The sequence below is a fragment of the Cupressus sempervirens genome, chromosome 3, assembly GCF_028749045.1.
Source record: "Cupressus sempervirens isolate cs-2001-9-10 chromosome 3, ASM2874904v1, whole genome shotgun sequence".
NCBI lineage: Eukaryota > Viridiplantae > Streptophyta > Pinopsida > Cupressales > Cupressaceae > Cupressus > Cupressus sempervirens.
The window spans coordinates 686,526,928-686,547,945 of NC_143120.1; the positions used below are offsets into that span (position 1 = coordinate 686,526,928).

The 21,018-nt window shown below is 39.1% G+C and overlaps 1 pseudogene; it reads right to left on the minus strand.

Annotated features, from left to right (window-relative positions):
- Positions 1 to 21,018, minus strand: part of LOC149568607 (ABC transporter G family member 11-like) — a 93,309-nt pseudogene that overhangs the window by 29,740 nt on the left and 42,551 nt on the right.

Genomic DNA, 21,018 nt, shown 5'->3' on the forward strand with positions numbered 1-21,018 from the left:
GACTCTTGATTAGAGTGAGGCATGCAAAAGCAAATAAGGAGAAGGTTGCTCGTTATATTAGTGGGTTGCGACCTAGCATCTAGGAGGAATTAAGTCTGGTAAGAATGACCAGCGTTGAAGAGGCATACCAGTTTGCCCTATGAGTTGAAGAGAAGCTGAATAAAAGGTTTGAAGGAAGACAAAGAGGGTGCAGTCAAGGAGGAAGGGGAAGCGGTAGATCATCCTGAGGCCACAATGAAACCCAAAAGAAAAATGAAGATGTGGGTACTAGCAGGAACCAGAGGAATGAGGGTTTCAACCGCTCCCATGATCAAGACTTTGGAAATCAGAGAGGAAGAGGTAGAGGACGTGGACAAGGAAGAGGTGGCTTCTGTGGTACCTGTTTCCATTGCAATGAAGAGGGTCGTCGTGCCTTTGAATGCCCTCAATGACAAGGAAGGACAGATAGGAGAGCTGAGGGCCAAACTAGGGTTGCTCATGTGGATGAAGATGCACAATCATCACATTCAAAGGATACAGAAAGAGAAGAGAACTTGGTAAATAAAAGAGTCCTACTAAGTGGTGAGATTGAACTAGGACAACAGAGGAGTTTGTTTCATACCAGATGCAAGTGTGCGAATAAATGTTGTGACATGATCATTGATGGTGGTAGCACTGATAACTTGGTATCAAAAGAGATGGTCTCTAAGCTGAAGCTCAAGAGGGAGAAACATCCCCAGCCCTATTAGATTGCTTGGGTAAAAGATGATCATAAGGTCCTTGAAAGTGAATAATGTTTAGTGAAATTCAAAATTGGGAGTTACGATGATGAAGTTCTTTGTGATCTTATTTTTTATGGATGTTTGCCATCTATTTTTGGGTAGACCATGGCAGTTTGATAGACATGCAGTACATGATGGACATGCAAACACATACTCTCTAACAAAGGATGGAGTTCGCCACAAATTGAAGCCCATGAAAAAGGAAGGTGAAAAGATATGTAGCAGTGCTAGGATTTTTCTTGTTGATGAAAGGAAGTTTTTTGATGGCATGAAACATCAGCATATGTGCTATGCTTTGATTCCTAGGAAAGATAAAGAAGGTAGTAGTGAAATACCACTTGAAGTTTCAGATTTACTAGGGGAATTTGGAGATATTATCTCTGATGATGTTCCAGATGCATTGCCACCAGTAAGGCAAATCAGTCATCAGATAGATCTCATTCTAGGAGCTAGTTTTCCTTACAAGGCTGCTCATAGGATGACTCCTACTGAAACAGAGGAGCTAAATAGATAAGTTTAGGAGCTATTGAGGAAGGGCTTGATTCGAGAGAGCCTGAGTCCATGTGCAATACCTATAGTACTCGCACCAAAGAAGGATGGAGAGTGGAGGATGTGTACAGATTCTCGAGCTATAAATAGGATAACCATCAAGTACCGATTTCCTTTGCCAAGGATGGATGATCTTATGGACTGCTTGAGTGGAGCTCAGTACTTCACAAAGATAGATCTGAAGAGTGGTTATCACCAAATACGGATTCAAGAAGGAGATGAGTGGAAAATAGCCTTCAAGACCAAGGAGGGTCTTTATGAGTGGTTAGTCATGCCCTTTGAATTGACGAACGCCCCAAGCACCTTCATGCGGCTCATGAATGAGGTACTTAAGAAGTTCTTGGGAAAATTTGTTATTGTTTGTTTGGATGATATTTTAATTTTCAGCAAGACTTTGGAAGAACATTTACTGCATATTTGTAGTGTCCTTGAAAGGCTAAGGGAAGAGAAACTGTTAATTAATCTGAAGAAGTGTATCATTGCAAAAAGGGAGTTAGTCTATTTGGGGTTTTTTATATCACCCGAAGGTCTCAAAATGAATCCAGAGAAGGTAAAAGCCATCTTGGAATGGCCTACTCCAAGGTCTACTGCTGAGGTAAGATCATTTCATGGTCTTGTTAGTTTTTACAGTAAGTTTATTAAGAATTTCAGTGGCATATGTGCACCCCTAACTGATACAATAAGAGGGGATAGAAAAGAGTTCAAATGGACTGCAGTAGCTGTGAGAATTTTTGAATTGCTAAAGAAGAAGGTAACAGAACAACCTGTGTTGGCACTTCCAGATTTTAGAAAGGTTTTCCAAGTGGATTGTGATGCCAGTGGCAGCGCTATTGGGGCTGTATTAAGCCAAGAAGTAATGCAGGTTGAAGTAGTTGGGTTTGATGAACTCAAGAATTTGTACCCTAAGGATCCTGATTTTGCTGAAGCATGGAAAGCTTGTAAAGAGCCTGTTGTTGTAGATAGAACCAAGTGATTAGACTATTTGATTTAGGATGGCATGTTGTTCAAGGGTAGTCAATTATGCATTCCAAGGAGTTCCATGAGGGAAAATCTGATTAAGGAGAAACATAGTGGAGGGATGGCCGGACATTTTGGTCGAGATAAGACCATTGCCATTCTTAGAGAACATTATTTTTGGCCTCAAATTTCATAGGATGTGAAGAAGTTTGTACAGATTTGTCAAGTTTGTCAAGTTGCTAAGGGATTTAGCCACAATAATGGACTATATCAGCCATTGCCTGTTCCATCAAGGCCATGGGAGGACATAAGTATGGATTTTGTTCTCGGATTGCCAAGGACATAAAGGGGTAATGACTCAGTATTCGTGGTGGTTGATAGGTTCTACAAAATGGCACATTTCATTCCATGCCACAAAACTCATGATGTTGTCCATATTGCAGACTTGTTTTTCAAAGAGGTGGTAAGACTACATGGTCTTCCAAGGAGTATAGTTTCTGACAGAGATACTAAATTTGTGGGGTATTTCTGGAGGACATTATGGAAAAAGTTGAGAATAGACTTGAAAATTAGTTCCACGCATCACCCACAAACTGATGGCCAAATAGAAGTGGTAAACATAAGTCTGGGCAATTTGCTGAGATGTTTAGTTGGGGATAAGCCCAAGGGATGGGATTTGATTCTACCACAAGCAGAGTTTTCTTATAATAACTCTATAAATAGGAGTACTGGAAAATCACCATTCCAAATTGTATATGGGAATAGCCCAAGGACTACACCAAAATTGAGGAAGATAGAACAAGGGGAGAGGACAAGTGCTGAAGCTGAGGAATTTGCTGAACATATCAAGCGTCTACATGAGGAGGTTCAAGCACACATTACCAAGATGAATCAAGGGTATAAAGCCAGGGCTGATCAAAGGAGAAGACATAAGGAATTCCAAGTAGGAGATTTAGTCATGGTGCACTTACGAAAAGAAAGATTTCCAGCCGGTACTTACAACAAGCTAAAAATGAAGAAATCTGGCCCCTGCAAAATTTTAAAGAAACATGACTCAGGAAATGCATATGAAGTGGAGCTGCCAGATGGTATTTACATTTCTCCCATTTTTAACATTGCAGATTTAACAAAGTATCATGATGATGGTGCAGATGAGGAGCTGGTGTTAGAGCCATGTCCAATTCTTGCTTCTAAGAAGGAGGAGATAGAAGACATTCTAGATCATCGCGTGGAAAGGAGTACTAGAAACAGCCAGTATGAAGAGTATTTGGTCAAATGGAAGGACGGCCGATCGAGGACTCAACTTGGATTTCAGCAGCTAAGGTTTCCCATTTGGGATTTCCTCTACCATTCATAAAGTGGCAGGGTCACTTTTCAATCTACCCTGGGTGTCTGATGCAGGAGCATCCAGAGGTATAAGGGCAATCCTGTGTCACCCAAAAAATATACTTAGACTTAGTTTCTATTTCATGTTTTTTCATTTTTGGATACCCATTTGGGTCAAATAAAGGTTCCAACTCTCACAGTTCCACTATCAGTGTTCGTGTAAATCTTGAAAAAATAGGAGTATGTAATTGGGCCATCATTTTGGTAAACTAGAAGGTATAGATTGGCCAGATGAATGTAACTGTGATTTAGAGAATTCCAAAAAAAGAATCACATCAAAAGGCCCCACAGTTTGAAAGTTATTGCAGTTTTTCAAGTTTTGGAGACCTCCTAAGAATGCTTCAAAATCAAGTTAGGGGCATTAAATGACCTTGAAAAGCGCCAAGAAATGGGGGCCAAGAAAATTTGATCCATAGGGCTATAGAGCGCTTCGAGAGTTTTTCAAAAATGTAAACAGTTCGTCAATCGGAGCTACGGTTCAAAAGTTATGCCTCCCGAAAGTTCGGTTACCGTTTTTGGATTCTTCTAGATTTGCGCCAACTTCTAACGCAGCTTCTGGAGCCTTCTATTTGGTCGGTGGATGCCTACTAGAACCTTCTAGAATGTATTCCTAGTCCTTCACCCTTCGGGGTCTATTTAAGGAGATTCCTGGCATTGTAAAAGGCAGTTCGGAGTGGAGTTTGAGAGGAGGTACTGAAAGGGGAAATTATCTCCACATTTATGCTATTGTAAGCCCTTAGGGCATGTTTTGAAGTTTATTTTCTCTGTACTGAATGTACTAGCTTATTTTTCAGTTAATACAATTTCTCTTTTCTATTGTGTCCATTCTGTTCTTGGGTTGTGTCCCCATCAAGTGGTATCAGAGCCAAGTTTTCCTGAGTGTATAGACAGAGCGCCGACTATGAGGCAGTTTGCACCAGGACTGTGTGGTTGTGGGTTTGAGTTAAGAAGATGCCTCCACAAAGAGATCATGGTAGAAGGGCCAAACCTATTAATCCTGAGGAGGTTAGAGCCCTCCAAAGGCAAGTACAAGCATTGCAGGAGGAGCTCCAAAGAGGAGCAACTGTGGCCGCAGGTGATGAAAGTGAAGATGACAACGAAGAAGATGAAATGGGACCAAAAGGGGAATTTGACGAGGAAGTTCTGAATCATGCAGAGGAAAGGCTTTTTAGGGCCATTACTAAGTTTGGGAAAAGAGCTACAATTGAAGTGGGTGTATTTTCAAGAAGTCTAAAACTAGATGAGTTGATCGATTGGATCAATGAACTGGAAGAATACTTTGAGTATGAGGATATTAGGGACCCAAATAGGGTTAAGTTTGCAAAGGCCAAACTGAAGGGCCATGCCAAAATATGGTGGCAAGAGGTTCAATTGGAAAGAAACAGAAGAGGAAAGGAGAAGATCACAAGATGGGATCGCATGGTGGACAAATTGAAGAAGCAGTTCATTCCTGTGGACTACGAGCTTGATTTGTTTAAGAAGATGCATGGGTTAAAACAAGCAGGAAGATCAGTCCAAGAATATACAGAGAAATTTTATCGACTCTTGATTAGAGCGGGGCATGCAGAAGAAAATAAGGAGTAGGTTGCTCGTTATATCAGTGAGTTGCGACCTAGTATCCAGGAGGAATTAAGTCTGGTAAGAATGACCAGCGTTGAAGAGGCATACCAGTTTGCCCTATGAGTTGAAGAGAAGTTGAATAAAAGGTTTGAAGGAAGACAAAGAGGGCGCGGTCAAGGAGGAAGGGCAAGCGGTAGATCATCTGGAGGCCGCAATGAAACCCAAAAGAAAAATGAAGATGTGGGTACTAGCAGGAACCAGAGGAATGAGGGTTTCAACCGCTCCCATGATCAAGACTTTGGAAATCAGAGAGGAAGAGATAGAGGACATGGAAAAGGAAGAGGTAGCTTCTGTGGTACCTATTTCCATTGTAATGAAGAAGGTCATCATACCTTTGAATGCCCTCAACGACAAGGAAGGACAAATAGGAGAGCTAAGGGCCAAGCTAGGGTTGTTCATGTGGATGAAGATGCACAATCATCACAATCAAAGGATGCAGAAAGAGGAGAGACCTTGGCAAATGAAAGAGTCCTACTAAGTGGTGAGATTGAACCAGGACAATAGAGGATATTGTTCCATACCAGATGCAAGTGTGCGGATAAATGTTGTGACTTGATCATTAATGGTGGTAGCATTGATTAATTGGTATCAGAAGAGATGGTCTCTAAGCTGAAGCTCAAGAGGGAGAAACATCCCCAGCCCTATTAGATTGCTTGGGTAAAAGATGATCATAAGGTCCTCGTAAGTAAACAATGTTTAGTGAAATTCAAAATTGGGAGTTACCATGATGAAGTTCTCTATGATGTTATTTCGATGGATGTTTGCCATCTATTTTTGGGTAGACCATGGCAATTTGATAGACATGCAGCACATGATGGACATGCAAACACATACTCTCTGACAAAGGATGGAGTTCGCCACAAATTGAAGCCCATGAAAAAGGAAGGTGAAAAGATATGTAGCAGTGCTAGGATTTGTCTTGTTGATGAAAGGAGGTTTTTAGATGGCATGAAACATCAGCATATGTGTTATGCTTTGATTCCTAGGAAAGATAAAGAAGGTAGTAGTGAAATACCACTTGAAGTTTCAGATTTACTAGGGGAATTTGGAGATATTATCTCTGATAATGTTCCAGATGGATTGCCACCAGTAAGGCAAATCAGTCATCAGATAGATCTAAATCCAGGAGCTAGTTTGCCTAACAAGGCTGCTCACAGGATGACTCCTACTGAAACAGAGGAGCTAAATAGACAGGTTCAGGAGCTGTTGAGGAAGGGTTTGATTCGAGAGAGCCTGAGTCCATGTGCAGTACCTATAGTACTCGCACCAAAGAAGGATGGAGAGTGGAGTATGTGTACAGATTCACGAGCTATAAATAGGATAACCATCAAGTACTGGTTTCCTTTGCTAAGGATAGATGATCTTATGGACTGCTTGAGTGGAGCTCAGTACTTCACAAAGATAGATCTGAAGAGTGGTTATCACCAGATACGAAATCGAGAAGGAGATGAGTGGAAAATAGCTTTCAAGCCCAAGGAGGGTCTTTATGAGTGGTTAGTCATGCCCTTTGGATTGACGAACACCCCAAGCACCTTCATGCGGCTCATGAATGAGGTACTTAAGAAGTTCTTGGAAAAAATTGTTATTGTTTATTTGGATGATATTTTAATTTTCAGCAAGACTTTGGAAGAACATTTACTGCATATTCATAGTGTCCTTGAAAGGCTAAGGGAAGAGAAACTGTTAATTAATCTGAAGAAGTGTATCTTTGCAAAAAGGGAGTTATTCTATTTGGTGTTTGGTATATCACCCGAAGGTCTCAAAATGGATCCAGAGAAGGTAAAAGCCATCTTGGAATGGCCTACTCCAAGGTCTGCTACTGAGGTAAGATCATTTCATGGTCTTGTTAGTTTTTACATGAAGTTTATTAAGAATTTCAGTGGCATATGTGCACCCCTAATTGATACAATAAGAGGGATTAGAAAAGAGTTCAAATGGATTGCAATAGCTACGAGAAGTTTTGAATTGCTAAAGAAGAAGGTAACAAAACAACCTGTGTTGGCACTTCCAGATTTTAGAAAGGCTTTCCAGGTGGATTGTGATGCCAGTGGCAGCGCTATTGGGGTTGTATTAAACCAAGAAGTAATGCAGGTTGAAGTAGTTGGGTTTGATGAACTCAAGAATTTGTACCCCGAGGATCCTAATATTATTGAAGCATGGAAAGCTTGTAAAGAGCCCGTTGCTGTAGATAGAACCAAGTGGTTAGACTATTTGATTTAGGATGGCATGTTGTTCAAGGGTAGTCAATTGTGCATTCCAAGGAGTTCCATGAGGGAAAATCTGATTAAGGAGAAACATAGTGGAGGGATGGCAGGACATTTTGGTCGAGATAAGACCATTGCCATTCTTAGAGAACATTATTTTTGGCCTCAAATTTCATAGGATGTGAAGAAGTTTGTACAGAGTTGTCAAGTTTGTCAAGTTGCTAAGGTATTTAGCCACAATACTGGACTATATCAGCCATTGCCTATTCCATCAAGGCCATGGGAGGACATAAGTATGGATTTTGTTCTTGGATTGCCAAGGACACAAAGGGGTAATGACTCAGTATTCGTGGTGGTTGATAGGTTCTCCAAAATGACACATTTCATTCCATGCCACAAAACTCATGATGCTGTCCATATTGCAGACTTGTTTTTCAAAGAGGTGGTAAGACTGCATGGTCCTCCAAGGAGTATAATTTCTGATAGAGATACTAAATTTGTGGGGTATTTTTGGAGGACATTATGGAAAAAGTTGAGAATAGACTTGAAATTCAGTTCCACGCATCGCCCACAAACTGATGGCCAAACAGAAGTGGTAAACATAAGTCTAGGCAATTTGCTGAGATGTTTAGTTGGGGATAAGCCCAAGGGATGGGATTTGATTCTACCACAAGCAGAGTTTTCTTACAATAACTCTATAAATAGGAGTATTGGAAAATCACCATTCCAAATTGTATATGGGAATAGCCCAAGGACTGCACCAGAATTGAGGAAGATAGAACAAGGGGAGAGGACAAGTGTTGAAGCTGAGGAATTTGTTGAACATATCAAGCGTCTACATGAGGAGGTTCAAGCACACATTACCAAGATGAATCAAGAGTATAAAGCTAGGGCTGATCAAAGGAGAAGACATAAGGAATTCCAAGTAGGAGATTTAGGCATGGTGCACTTACGAAAAGAAAGATTTCCAGCTGGTACTTACAACAAACTGAAAATGAAGAAATTTGGCCCCTGCAAAATTTTAAAGAAACATGACTCAGGAAATGCATATGAAGTGGAGCTCCCAGATGGTATTTACATTTCTCCCATTTTCAACATTGCATATTTAACAAAGTATCATGATGATGGTGCAGATGAGGAGCTGGTGTTAGAGCCATGTCCAATTCTTGCTTCTAAGAAGGAGGAGATAGAAGACATTCTAGATCATCGTGTGGGTAGGAGTACCAGAAACAGGCAGTATGAAGAGTATTTGGTCAAATGGAAAGGATGACCGATCGAGGACTCAACTTGGATTTTAGCAGCTGAGGTTTCCCATTTGGGATTTCCTCTACCATTCATAAAGTGATAGGGTCACTTTTCAATCTACCCTGGGTGTCTGATGCAGGAGCATCCAGAGGTATAAGGGCAATCCTGTGTCACCCAAAAAATATACGTAGACTTAGTTTCTGTTTCATGTGTTTTCATTTTTGGATACCCATTTGGGTCCAATAAAGGTTCCAACTCTCACAGTTCCACTACCAGTGTTCGTGTAAATCCCAAAAAAATAGGAGTATGTAATTGGGCCATCATTTTGGTAAACTAGAAGGTATAAATTGGCTAGATGAATGTAATTGTGATTTAGAGTATTCCAAAAAAAGAATCAGGTCAAAAGGCCCCACGGTTTGAAAGTTATTGCAGTTTTTCAAGTTTTGGAGACCTCCTAAGAATGCTTCAAAGTCAAGTTAGGGGCATTAAATGACCTTGAAAAGGGCCAAAAAATGGGGGACAAGAAAATCTGGTCCATAGGGCTATAGAGCGCTTCGATAGCTTTTCAAAAATGTAAACGATTTGTCAATCGGAGCTATGGTTCAAAAGTTATGCTTCCTGGAAGTTCGGTTACCATTTCTGGATTCTTCTAGATTTGAGCCGACTTCTAACGCAGCTTCTGGAGCCTTCTATTTGGTCGATGGATGCCTACTAGCACCTTCTAGAATGTATTCCTAGTCCTTAACCCTCAGGGGTCTATTTAAGGAGATTCCTGGCATTGTAAAAGGCAGTTCGGAGTGGAGTTTGAGAGGAGGTACTGAAAGGAGAAATTATCTCCACATTTATGCTATTGTAAGCCCTTAGGGCATGTTTTGAAGTTTATTTTCTCTATACTAAATGTACTAGCTTATTTTTCAGTTAATACAATTTCTCTTTTCTATTGTGTCCATTCTGTTCTTGGGTTGTGTCCCCATAAATAACACCTGACTTAAATGGTGTAGAAGCAACCTTACAATCAAGCATGTGAAAGCGACAAAGCATGTCAAGAGCATACTTTTGCTGATACACAAAAATGGTAGTGGGAGACTGATGAATCTAAAGACCAAGAAAGTAGTGCAGCAAACCAAGATCAATCATATCGAACTGGTCCATCAGTGCACACTTAACATCCTGGAGCATGGATGATGAACTACCTGTAAGGATAAGATCATCAACATACAAAAAAAGAATCAGAATATCATCACGAAGACATTGAATGTACATTGTGGGATCGAAATGGCAGCGAGTGAAGCCTATAGACAGCAGAAATGAGTCCATCTTCTCATACCAAGCCCTAGGGGCTTGTTTGAGACCATATAATGAATGTTGAATCCTGTAAACCAAGGTGGGTTCCTACACAAAACCTGGAGGCTGCTCCATATAAATCTCCTCAGTGTTATCACCATGCAGGAAGGCACTTTTCACATCGATCTGATAAACTGACCATCCATGTCAAGCTGAGAGGGATAAGACAAGGCGAATAGAATTCATCTTGGCGATAGGGGCAAATGTCTTAGAGTAATCAACACCCTCGACTTGCAAAAAACCCTTCACAATAAGACAAGCCTTATACTTATCAATGGAACCATCAGCAGCATACTTAGTGCAATAAATCCACTTACAATGCACTAGTTTTCTCCCCTTGGGAAGAGAACAAAGATCCCATGTGTGGTTCTTCATCAAGGAAGAATATTCCTCCTCCATTGCACTGTTTCATTCTGAATGTCTTGTCGCCTCTACAAATGTCTGACGATCAGTACTAATAGCATGACTAAGTAGGCTGGAACCCGCAGTGTGAGAACAGGTGTGACAAGATGTGGATGGGTCACCAGCTAGAGATCTTGCAGCCTCAACAGTAGCTTGAGCCCATTTAGGCATTTGGGGAGGATCATATGGTGGAGGTATATTGGGATCACCATGATCATCATCCTCATCATCTGTGGAACAAACTAGAGATGAAGAGGGAGTAGTGGGAGCTAGAGGAGGCACTAGAGGTGAGGAATGAATTGTAGGAGGGCTCTCATCAAACTGGACATCCCATTGAAATAGGACCTCTCTGGAATCAGGATCAAATAACCTATAAGCCTTTACATCCTTGTAGTAGCCAACAAAAATTAGTGGTCAACTCTTTAGTTCCATTTCTTTCCTCTAAGCATCAGGTACAAATGCGTATGCCGTACTCCCAAAAACTCTGAATGACAACACATCAGGCTTGACATGAGACCAAGCCTCCTCAGGAATCATATGTCGAAGTGCCTTATGAGGCATCTAATTCTAAATGTAGTTGGCACAATTGACTGCCTCTGCCCAAAAACATGAATCCATGGACCTAGAGTGAATCTAGCAATTTGCCATCTCCTGAAGGGTTCTGTTCTTTCTCTCAGCCACACCATTCTGCTGAGGAGTGTAGGGCACTAAAAGCTGATGCTGAAGACCATACTAAGAATAGAAATCTTTGGAAGCCTGGTTCACATACTCCCCCCATTTTCCATGTGTATTCACCAAATAGAAAGCCCAGATTGCTTCCCTACAAATGCCTTGAAAGCTCGAAATGAGTCAAAGGCATTAGACTTGTACTTAAGAAAACTTACACCCATGTGTGTCTGGAGAAGTCATCAATGAATGTAAGCACATATCTAGCACCCAAAAAAGGAGTAGGAAATGACATGAGGTCACTATGAAACAACTCCAAAGGTGTTAAAGCACAAGTAGCTCGTCCATGTGGAAAAGAATCCCTATGTTGCTTGCCAACTGTACATCCCTCACAAACACCATCTGGATAGGAAATCTGGGGAAGCCCAAGAACAAGTGCCTCTATGCTCATCTGCTGAAGATATCTGTAATTGACATGCCCAAAACGTTCATGCCAAAGTGTGTTTACTGAATCTGCATGTGCAACTAAGCATGAACCTATGTCATCAAAAGACTCCAATCCATCAAATCTATAGAGGCGCGATGCAAAGTCAACACTCCCAGTGGCCATGATCATCTTCAAATCATGCAAGTCCCAAATAACCACATCATGTGGTGAGAACTTGACTATCTTCCTAGAGCCAAAGTGGCAAATCTGATAGATAGACAAAAGGTTCATTGAAATATCAAGAACACAAAGTACATCCTGTACAAAGCCCCCGACCAAAGCAACAGTGCCAGAACCCAAAACTGAAAGTTGTAAAGAGTTCCCAACTACAATCTGTGTGGTGGCACAAGGAGCAAGTGAGGTAAGAAACTTAGGAGTGTTTGTTAAGTGGTGAGAAGCCTCGAAATCAAGAATCCATAAAGGCGCTGAAGTCGTAGCTCATGCAGAAAGAGCATGACCTTTCCCTGCAGGTGAAGATGAAGACTGGGGAGCTAAAATGTGATGCTCCTTCATGGCTTCCTCTAAAGCCTCTAATAATTTCCAACACCTAAAAATTGAATGTCCATCTTTCCCACAAAAGCTGCAGTTCTCACTCGATTTCTTCTTGGTCTTGGAGGTAGACTCACCCGACTTTGAAGAATCTTTACCCTTGGGAGGGTTTACTGGAGGATTAGCTGGAGGCTTAGGATCAGATTTTTATGTGTCTTTCTTCGATTTTCCTTTCTTCTTTGATTTCCCCTTAGAATTTTGAGCAACCAATGCTTGGTTGGAAGAGCCAGAGCCATCCACCTGTTGGATCTTTGCCTGTTCCCTAGTCAACCTGTCACAAAATGTCTCAAATGTCGGCATCCTATGTCTATCTCCAAGGGCATCCATGGTGGAGTAGAAAGTAGAAGAAAAAACTTGATACTACCCCTTTAGCTTTGAGAGTATCAAAAATATGCACTCATCATCAGTTTTGTTCTTCCTGCATCCCTATAAAACTGCACATAGGGATTTGAATTTCATCATAAAGTCCTTGATGGTGGGAAAGTTGCTTGGTGACAAAGAAGTTAATTCTGCATCCAACTAAAGTGCTTGAAACTCATTCCCCTGTCCAAACAAAGTCTGAAATTTCTGCCAATAAGCTCGTGGAGTAGTTAAACCATCCAAGTGAAATAGCAGATTGTCTAAAATGTTGAGTGAAATTAGTCCCATGGCTTCATCCATTTTGTTCCTATGTTGTAGAACCTCAAAAGGTCACGTAAGAGTAGGCTAATTCTCATCCAGACAAGACCATAAACCTCTTGACATGAGAAGCCTAGTCATTCGTGCCTTCCAGGTGTGGTAGTTGTGTGGTGTGAGACGGGTCACAGATGGATCCGCCATTGAGAGAAAGACGAAGACAGAAGTAGAAGAGTCTTAACTGAAGTAAATTATAGAAAAGAAAGACACCCCCGCCCACAAACATATAATAATATCTCCCAAATACCACAAAAACAACTATGGAAAGCAAAAAATTGGAAAAGAACCTAGATTTGTTGATGCAGAATAGGAGGAAACACAAGTCTCTACTTTGACACAAAAAATGGGAGCTCAAACAAACTTAGAATCTTACAAAACTAGCACCAATGTCTCTATCTCTTAGTCAACTTTTCGATGCTTCTTTCGAATCAGAAAAAGACCTTCGTATGCTCAAGTTATGGCCAAAAAACTGACTACTGCTCCAAAAATGCACCTTGCTGAAAAATTACAAACACTATGTTAAATTTGACACTCGTACAATTGCCAGACGATCATCACCAGATTGATGACATCAGTAGAAAAAATGATGATGTCAGGTCACTGGAAAAGTGATGTAAGCTGGTTGTAAGATGACATCAGCACGGTATAGTTGTTAAAAAGATGACGTAACCCGTCAAAAAAGTGATGTCAATGATCGCAGAGTGGCAGAGCAAAAAAATCTACCAATGGTGGAGGCACCTAGGAGGAGAATTCGGTGGTGTCGCTGGTCACGATTGCTCCCTAGCTGTGGGCTAGTGCGCTCTGTCGGTGGTGTTGTGGCTGAGAGCTGCTGGTGGAGCAAGGATCAGGTGGCTGACAGGTGGTCGCGTAGTGGTGCGTCAATGCTGCTGCGGCAAAGCCCCAAATTTTATTTTTTTATTTTATTTTTTGCAAATTCGTCCATACGGCAACCCTAGGAGGCTAAAAAAAATTCTTTAAAAATGCCTAAAGCCAAAAATGAAAAGTTTTATATGAAACCTGACTGTAAACAGCCTTCTAGATCTAATGGAAGCATTTGTTTGACCCCAAAGTGCTCCAAAAAATTTCTCTACCCTCGATTTGAAGAAAAATTGTACAAACAAAGTAGGGTTTATGACTCCAAATTATAGCTTCAAAAATCCTTCGAACAAAAAGTAGCAGGGAGGCTCTGATACCATGTACGAGTTGAGAATCTAACTTCGAATTGCGCTAAGATCACCTGCAATGCAAATATCTTACTAAAGAGAAACCTATGGAGCAAAGAGCTTGAAGCAAATACCGCACAAGAGAATATTTCACAATAGGAAATTAGAATTGCTATGTGAAAATGGACTAAATTTACAATGAATGAGAGATTGAATAAAAAGGCCTCATGGAAGCTTGTAGAACAAGCTAGAATGAGGTAGGAGATAAGGTTGACAACTCAGCACACATCCACAAGAGGTGGAAAAGATAAGTATGCTAAAGGGAACAAACTCCCGTGTTGTCAAAAACTAACCTCAACTACATGCATTAACCTAATTAAGCTTAAGTAATAGAATAAATAATTAACAATTAATTAATTATTTACTCTAACAAAGTCTTCTCATATATTTGGACTATATGTTTTCTCAAGCTGATTTTTATTTTAATCCTACCATGGGATTTTAGTACATATGTTTGATGGTGTGATGGTGTCACCTAAAACCTTATTAGGACTTGAAATCCAAGTGAACTAATTTTCCATGCACATGAATGAACTATCAAAATATGTTAACTTGCTTCCATCATATCGAATGCATAACATATATATTTACAATACAACCATTTATGTATTGAATTAAATCAACTATATCAAAAGGATGTAACCACTATGAGATAATTACACTAATTGAATGGTAAGAAGGAGTGTTTCATTTACATGACTCTCCATTTTGCATCAATTTACATAATGTGAAAACTCACAATGAATGATTCCTTACAAGTAAACTTTTTTTTTTTCAATCTTTTCTTACACATTTTCAACAAGATATAATAATAAGAATACTCTTTGCTACATCACAATGAAATGAACATGGAGACTTAACATCTTGACACATTTACAATGACATGGAGGATTTGTGTGTCCACATACAATTGGTTTCCAACATTGCCAAGAATAAACCCTAATATATCCAAGGAATCCATCTTCACAAAACCTATAACACAACACAAAACTTGGAACCATGGAGGCTCACCTCCCATCCTAGACTTCTATGAAGCCGCCCACTGAGCAGGGGAACGAGATCCAAATGGGATACACACATACAACATATGATAGTGCATGAGAAACTCACAAGACAACACATAATACTCCCTTCCAAGGTTTACACATTGATTCACCATTGGAATCATGAGAACATTGGGTGAAGGTGGGCTCCTCAAGAGGAGATTTTCCATGTCAATACATTCCACACACATTGAATTCACCGTGCCTCTACAAGGCTTGCATCATACACATTTTTCATCATAATCTTCCACTTATCACCCCCAAATTCATTTTTCCTCTTATCCCCCCCAATAATAATATAAAGACATTGGCTTCAATGGAGCCCATACTCCATGAAATCTTCTCCCTTTTCTCCAAGAGACAAGGCTCTCAACTACATTGTTGAGCCCAACTAATCCCTCCACCCAAGGCTTCTCTTCCCTCCCAAAGGTGAGTGAAGCCATCACACCCATGATCACATTCAAAATTCAAATCAAAATAAGAAAATCAAGAAGGAAAGGCAATAAATTTACATGAACACAATACACATTCACATTTTCACAACATAATACCCAAATCGACAATATAAAGATTCACCACACAATGCATGATTCCATGACACATATTCCATGCTTTTAGATTGTTTTACAATACAAAAAAAGGAAAGGAGATGAACATGGTTTGGAATTTCCAACCTTGGTCCAAGCTAAAGGCAATGTTAGCTATAGTAGAGCTCCCTTAATCTCCCTCCAAAACCCTAAATTTCTCTAAACTTAGAGAGTGGGTGAAAAATCCACCAATTTGACCAAGACTCTCTAATAAGGCCTTCTCACTAACTATTTTAGCAAAGACACCTAGCCACTTCCTCTTATGAACTTGTCTCCTCTAAATTTGCTATATTTGACTTAGTGGGAACATGGGAGAAAACACATGTGACAACTCCAAATTCGAATTGATGGAAGAATTCATGGGTAGAGGGGCCACCTCGGCTGTCTAGGCACTCACATGGTCAAAATTAGGTCCCTAGCTTGATATACTATCATATGGGTAACTTGTTTTAACATAAAAGACACCTTGGGACCACCTAATGACCCCTCAAAGCCCTAGCCAAGTCAAAATTTGAATTCCCTTTTGATTGTGACCCATCCTACCCCTTGTCAAGTGGGCTTACTTACTCATTAACAGGGTAATTAATGTTAGGGTAAATTGCCACATGATCAAAACCCTAAATGACATGTCAATTACATACAAAGTCCACAAGTGTCCAGTGATACATAAAACACATTCCACATCAACATGATATGACCCTAATGCACCTTTATGATTAAACATTTCCACATGCAGCAAACTCACATTTATGAAAAAAAATACTTTCACAACTAGGCTTTTGAATCTTCCAAAGATTTACCTTGGTTAAACTATATTCATGACGATTTAGAAACTTGTCCCCCCCACCCCCCTAAGAATTTCCATGGTTCCACTTCCTGCACATTAAACTTGAGCATCAATAGTCCAAGGAGATCATATAAAATGTATATCATAAATGCATAATTTTGAATTTTATGAAATCCATATTAACGTAATTCAAATTTCATTTCCTAATCATTTCAATTAAATCATTCAAGATGTTAGAATCTCAAATTTGCACATCATAAATCATCATAATAAATTTAACATCCATCTGCATATCATAAACCATCATAATCAATTTAACATTTATATGCATATCATAAATCATCGTAACCAATTTAACATTTATCTGCATATCATAAATCATCATAACCAATTTAACATTTATCTACTTATCATAAATCATCATAATCTAGTTAACATTTTGCATCGCATTATAATATAATACTATCATGTCATAAAATTGCATCCATATGTGTTTGATCGTTTCATACGCAATATCAGGTTCTTAGTGCATATCACAAATGTAACACATTACTGAAATATCAAAATCAATAGATAAAACAATCCACTATCCATCTAAGTCTCAAGTAATTGTCAAAATATCAAAGTCTTGAATGTCAAAATGCAAGAAAAAATATCTATCCTATGATGGGTTGGGGTGTGGCCTCACATCCTCCCCCCCTAAGCATGTACCTCCTCCTGGAGTTCATCAAAAGGGATATGGGTACTACTATTTCATCTATGTTGTGTCCTACCATAATGTCATGACCTCATCTTAACAATCCCACTAGATTCTAACCTAGTTCAACTCTTTACTTGGAAGTCTAAGGATCTATCAAAACAAATTGTGATTGAGTTCCCATGCTAACTATCTGTCTATCCCCAACTATAGTCTCAAAATCTATATCTTGATGCTCTATCTGATGACCATCACTCACTGCAAAGAACTTGTGGGCCTTTCCCAAGTCTCCTACTACAGGTTTTGAAGTGGCCCCATACCGACTACCTCCTATCAGAACTTGTGGGCACTCTCTCGCTAAGTGACCCATATTACCACAAGTGTAACACGACCCTCGAGTATGAATCTGAACTTCCTGTGATCCTGCCTGATTTTAAAACCTCATCCTAATGGGTCTATTATAACTGCTTTTGAATGGTGGTTGAGTCTAGCCTAGTTGTTCATAAGAAATTAGTGTCCACTCTTCCAATGTAGGTCTAGTGTCCTGTTGGGACCCCTGCTGTGTCTGTGGAACCTTAGAAGACCCCCCTAGATGGTTGGGATTTCTCTTCCAAGGGGGCCTCTAATGTCTTGACTGTGGAGAAGGATCTTGGTTATGAGTCCAACCCTGAAACTCTTGTTTATTATGAACATCTTTGGCAACCAAAGCTACTTCAACTGCCTCTCTAAAGATGTTAGGAAAAGCCAAGCGTACTGCGTTTTGAAGGGACAAGTTAAGGCCCTTGGTGAATTGATAGATCCGTAGTTTTTCATCTTTCATGTACTCAACATAAGGAAGGAGCTCTAGAAATTTGCTCTTATAATGTGCTATAGTAAGGCCCCCCTGCTGGAGTCATGGAACTCCTCAATCTAACTATGTCTAAAATGTTCTAAAATATACCTATCTATGAATCTAACCACAAATACCTCCCAAGTAAGTGTGTCTACTCTTACTCCACCTATGGTCTCCTCCTATTTCCACCAATTGAAAGCATTACCTCGTAATAAGTGGATAGCAAGTTGTACCTTCATATTGCTCCCATAGGGCCACAACCCAAAGCACCTCTCTAAGCTTTGTAACCACACATTTGCCTGTGTACCATTTGTGGTTCCAATGAAAAGAGGTGGTTTGAGCCGGATCAAATCCATAATCTCATTCCCTATGTCCTTGGGTGCTCTCACTACTGGTGGTGGATCAATCTGATGAACTGAGGCCTCTTCCTGGTCATTTGTCCCTTTGCATCTCTAGGTGGGGAACTCCTACTTCTTTCCCTATTATCAGCTCTATGTTCCCCTATTCCTTGTTGTTTGGGCTATGGAACTACGAGTGGCATCCTTTCCTGCACTATTCCAATAAGGTTCTGAATGGTTGTGAACAGTTGATTGAAGCTTTGAGGTTGCTCGGGTGGAGGTTCAAAAATTCCACATCTTGCCCCTCTAGATGCCACTCGTGCACCTCTAGGGCCTCTAGACCTTTGACGATCATTATGAGTAACGATAGGCATCCTACACACGAGTTTCAATTTTAATGAGTTAAGCATAATGGGTTAGGCTCTAGTGTTGTAACCAATTGCTCTGATACCAGAACATCATGCCCTAAATTTAAAAAACACAACCAACAATTTTTTTTTTGAAAGGTGAACTAATGATAAAATGCATAGGTCTATTCTTGTTATGAATGTTCTATCAAACTGTGGAGTGTCTAAGCATAATTCAAGTTTCCTCGGGGATCTTAGAAGGTAATAATTTGATCATCGAGTTTGAAGATGATAAGGCTAATTGGTAAAAAAAAAAGAAATTTATTTTCATTAGATATCATGCGTTACATTTATCCACCGGGCACAAATTTTATTTCCTATCATTAATTAACCATACTAGCTAGGTGATGTTATCATATTGGATTCGCATCCTATCCTCAAGGTGAGACATTACGTATTTTAATTATGTAACACAATTCTTGCATCGATGTTGTTATAATGGATTCTATAGTTGCTTTGTGAAGTGTATTTATGATTGCCCTAGGTAACATTTATAGCTTGTTACATTTTGTGTCTCGTTTTGATCCTAGGTTATTATAGTAGGGTTGTTCCAATGAAAAACTTGCTTTATATCCTTTCACAACTTTAACCAACTAGAAGTATTACAACTAGGTATTTTAAACCGTCCATCATTTACTCACTATCCATATCCTATAATGTACTACTATTTACCAACTTTTTGTTATTTATCCTCCATATTTCTATATAATGACACCCTCTAACAACTTATTTATCCATAATTAATATTTCTATTTTATTTTATCATTATTATCTTGGTCATTTTAATTTATCTTATAATTTCTATATTATTTTATTTTATTACTTTATTTCATCATTATTTTTATTTTATTTTCTCACACATCATTACATTCTACTAATTTGATTATAGATTTAGCTACCTTTTTTATTTTTGCTACAAATTTAGTTACAATCTTTAATTATTAATATTTTAATATTTCTAATACTAAACTTACGTGCTTCCTAATACTCTGTTGCTTACTAGCCTAGAACATCCACTAGTCTCTATTATACTAGATTGATCATATAATCATGATTTATTCGACTTCTTTTCGCGCATCTAACTAAAGGGATGATCGCCTAAATCTAGGAATTATAACTTCATGTCCTAACTATACATCATTATGAATTATCAAAATCTATCAATTAATATTTCCTTTTCTCGTGTCCCAACTAACATATTACTTCAAATGTCAAATTTCACTCTTACCTATAAATCTTATCACACATTACTTATTGTGTGTTACGTTCATTGGTCGTGACTTAACAACAAACACACACACACACACACACACACACACATTTTTATTAAAAATCAATAGTACTAAATCATTATAACACTCATATAACAATTCACATCTAAGATATACAATATATCATAATATACTTAAAAATAACATGACTATCTAATCATCAACCTCAATGTTCCACTAATCCTTCTAATAAGAACTTTTCCAAATTAACATAATAATACCAATTAATAATAAATAAATAAATAATTCCCCAACCATCCTAATAATTCCATTTTATTATATTCCTTTTTCTATACCTAAAAATGAAAATAAAACAACATAATTTACCCCCTTCACTATTCTTATGCCACCTAAGACTTTACTTTTTTTTTCCCATAACATTAATATTGATCCCATAATATACCATGAACTCCCCTTACCCTTATCACTAACACATGACTTGAAAACAAACTGACCCTAAACATTAACAATAAAATATGACCTACTTAACTTAACAAGGCACCTAACCTACCTTGACAAGACATCCTCTTCCCATTTGTCTCCACACACTTCCCAAGCCAAATCCTTCCCATGGATTCACATGACCAACCAAGATATCTACTTTTAAAACATGTCCCCTTTCTTGGGCATCTTCTCCAAGGCATTCTTTGGAGGTGGGATTAAGTGTAAGGTTTTAGGAGATAGTTCTTAAACTATATCCTTCCATCCTCACCTTTTACATTTAACTTTTCTAATACATATGTTTGAAATTAAATGTGCTGCCCAAAAATATTTTACTTTTTTCCTTACTTGCTGTCACATGTGGGAGAGTGAGGTGGTCATCCCTGAAAAGAGGTGTAGCTTACTTTTTGAAAGTGATGTATTCCTAGGGTTTGGTCTTACCTAGGAAGTGTCTAATCCATCCAAGCACACATATATCTAATTTTTTTCTTATATTATTATTATTTATCTACATCATTGCTAACACTATTGTGTGTGTGTGTGTGTG